We start from the raw sequence: 3,475 nt of genomic DNA, 5'->3' as shown, positions 1-3,475 counted from the left end.
CTTCTCCCACAAGTCTCTCGTGCCTAGGCGGTCGTGTGTGCCAAGTTTCGTGCTAAACCGACGCCGTTTGGTGATTTTGGGGCGTTAACGCCTCGAATTCAAGTTTCTTAAAGAAGTAGTTTGCCTAAAGTGAAATCCGGCTCTAACTCCCAAACCGGGAACCCGATTCGAGCCCCGTCTTCTCCCACAAGTCTCTCGTGCCTAGGCGGTCGTGTGTGCCAAGTTTCGTGCTAAACCGACGCCGTTTGGTGATTTTGGGGCGTTAACGCCTCGAATTCAAGTTTCTTAAAGAAGTAGTTTGCCTAAAGTGAAATCCGGCTCTAACTCCCAAACCGGGAACCCGATTCGAGCCCCGTCTTCTCCCACAAGTCTCTCGTGCCTAGGCGGTCGTGTGTGCCAAGTTTCGTGCTAAACCGACGCCGTTTGGTGATTTTGGGGCGTTAACGCCTCGAATTCAAGTTTCTTAAAGAAGTAGTTTGCCTAAAGTGAAATCCGGCTCTAACTCCCAAACCGGGAACCCGATTCGAGCCCCGTCTTCTCCCACAAGTCTCTCGTGCCTAGGCGGTCGTGTGTGCCAAGTTTCGTGCTAAACCGACGCCGTTTGGTGATTTTGGGGCGTTAACTCCTCAAATTCAAGTTTCTTAAGGAAGTTGTTTGCCTAAAGTGAAATCCGACTCTAACTCCCAAACTGGGAACCCGATTCGAGCCCCGTCTTCTCCCACAAGTCTCTCGTGCCTAGGCGGTCGTGTGTGCCAAGTTTTGTCCTAAACCGACGCCGTTTGCTGATTTTGGGGCGTTAACGCCTCGAATTCAAGTAAAGAACGCAAAGATGTATTTTAGCTTAGAATGCAAAGATAAATTTTATACCTGATCTTCTGGTGGTGGTGTATATGGATTCTCGTCTTCTGCAGATTCCCTAAATGCCCGGTGGCCACTCGATGCATCAGGAACCTATGTTAGTCAGTGCATAATGTGTTAATCATATTCGAATTTCATACATAATCTTGAGTGAAAATTGAACTATCAAACAATTGTGATGTTTATATGGAACCTGTCTGTTAGGATCCACACTCGCCCCCTGTGACACAAGGGCCATCATCTCAGCTCTCATCTGCTACAAATGTGTAGAGAACTCTGCTCGCAGCTCCTCCCTCAACTCATCCCTTAGCTCAGCACGAACCTGCTGCGTGATCTGATCAATAGTCGATGGATGGGGTGTTGACTGTGATGGCCCAGCACCATCCTTATACACCACTCTCCGAGGCACGATTCTCCCGTATGTGCGACAATATCCATGTCTATCATGACCTATCAACTCATGGAAAATGGCATTCCTAGCCTCCAAAGTCCGACCATCCTCAGGTAGCATAGAGAGTTGACGATTAAACTCATCCTGTATTGAATAAGACACACAAGTATACGCGAAATTAAGATGGTTGACACACAAAAAATAAACTTTAAATACAATCAAAGGTGTTTGGAAACTACCAAGGTCTGGATAACCTCTGGGTCATCTACTCTACGTGTCATAAGCCAAACATTCATCTTATCAGTAGACTCCCCCTTACTGGTCATCTAAATTTTTTTTTAGAAATATGAAAATTAGAATCCAAATAATTTGCAAATATACAATGTTTATTTATATAGAAAAATAAAACAATAAAATGTAAACCTCATGCCGTATCTGAGAGAAAGTAGTACGCCCTGTGGTATGAGCTATGCCGTGAGCTCGCCGATTTTTAGCGTTCCTACTTGCAATTTTCTATAACAAGTTCAACAAATGTAAGTATGTAAATATGATTTGTATGTTTACATATCATAAATATAACGTAATTGTATACCTCAGCATCGGAAGTACGCCAATACTCTACAAGTTGTTCCCACTGGCTTGGCACAACGTTCATAGGAACATCATCCTTCAGATTAGGATCAGAGCTTCTAGGCTTGAAATACTTAGCCTTAAGCTTGTTCTTGTGATCCTTCCATATGCTGTTGCAGTTTTTCATGCAGATTGGCTTGTACTCCTCTGGACATATATTCAAATTGTCCTATAAAACACAAAGTTTAAGGCTAAGTATAACACAAATTTGGAATTCAAATTTGTGGACAAAAATATACTTTTACCTTCACATCCTTCCAGATAGCATCAACAATATCATCAGGCACACTGTTCCAATCAACAAAAGTAAGAGGAACAATGTTACCATTTCGGACAATAATGCCAAGTTGAGTAGTTAACTTGGCCACGTTATCCCCTATTGGGCAGTAATTTCCATCAAATTGTATGTGCAGCTTTTTACTAGTACCCCACTCTTTAATGCCCTTGGCACATCCTCTACCACGCCTAGTCGAGGTCGATGAAGAACTAACATGACCTGCGATATACAATAATAATAAACAATATGCAATGGTAACAACCAAATGCAAATTTAAATAATGTGAATACAAATCATATCAAATAAACCTGATGTGGGCTGTGAAGAAGTCGAAGGGTCTGCAAAATACAATGAGAATAAACAAGTTATATATAATGAGCATAAATAAATGTATGTGTAAATAATTTTCATGCAACTCAAAGCAAATTTAAATACCTGCGGATGGCTCATAAGCTGATGATGATAGCTGCTGTGGTGCCATAGATGGTGGACGCACCGATGGTAGGCGTGGAGGCCGAGTACATGGTAGCTGCTGTGGTGCCACTGATGGTGGTCGATACGGTGGTAATGGCCCCTCAGATGCTGGTGGCACTAATGGCCCCTCCGATGCTGGCCGATGTGATGCCTCCTCTAATGGTGGTGCTACTGATGTCCTGTTATGTAGCACATCAGACATCATGCGCCGGGGATGATCAGGCTTCCTCTTCCTTCCCATAATAATCTTCAAGCAATATAACATTAATTGACATTAGAAACATAGACAATGGTTTGTCATCAACTATAATATGACATGATTTGAACTAATACAATTACAAAGACAAAGTAAATTAAGAAATTGATGATTAACTACAACCTTGGCCTTAATTGAATTACTAATGTTGATTACATATCAGCCTATTTGAACATCAACTGTTTCCCCTTCTGCGGCTTCCCTCACCCAACCAACTTCTTCATCACGAAGCATTATATTTTCTTCCAATTGTTGGCTCATGTATGGCTCGATTTGTGGATCAGTTGAACTCATATCAAATAAACCTCTTTGAGACATCTTCACCACGACTTGCCAGTCTGGTTGTAACGGGTCTGCAACATACCAAACTTGCTCTGCTTGGGACGCCAAGATGAAAGGTTCATTGGTAATTCGATCATCTCGGTACAACAAATGATTGAAGTTCACCAACGTGAAATTGAAGACATCTTCTTTCTTTCCGTGAATGTTGTCAATCCAATCACACTTAAACAACACATGTTTTTTCTCATTGGAATATCGAATCTCAACAATATCTGTCAATTGTCCATAATAGTACACAGACCCCAGA

The 3,475-nt window shown here is 42.1% G+C and overlaps 1 long non-coding RNA gene across 1 annotated transcript; it reads right to left on the bottom strand.

Moving 5' to 3' along the window:
• Nucleotides 1–1,123: 1,123 nt before the first annotated feature.
• On the bottom strand, nt 1,124–1,763 carry LOC145792294 (uncharacterized). The gene is made up of 3 exons (XR_014331683.1): nt 1,673–1,763; nt 1,489–1,575; nt 1,124–1,393 (listed from the first exon to the last, which is right to left on the bottom strand). It is a non-coding gene; the product is annotated as an uncharacterized LOC145792294 (long non-coding RNA).
• Between the last annotated feature and the right edge of the window lie 1,712 nt (nt 1,764–3,475).

This window comes from Camellia sinensis, chromosome 6, assembly GCF_055761805.1.
Source record: "Camellia sinensis isolate YWXY chromosome 6, ASM5576180v1, whole genome shotgun sequence".
In the NCBI taxonomy this organism is placed as follows: domain Eukaryota; kingdom Viridiplantae; phylum Streptophyta; class Magnoliopsida; order Ericales; family Theaceae; genus Camellia; species Camellia sinensis.
This window is presented reverse-complemented; position numbering and strand designations above follow the sequence as displayed.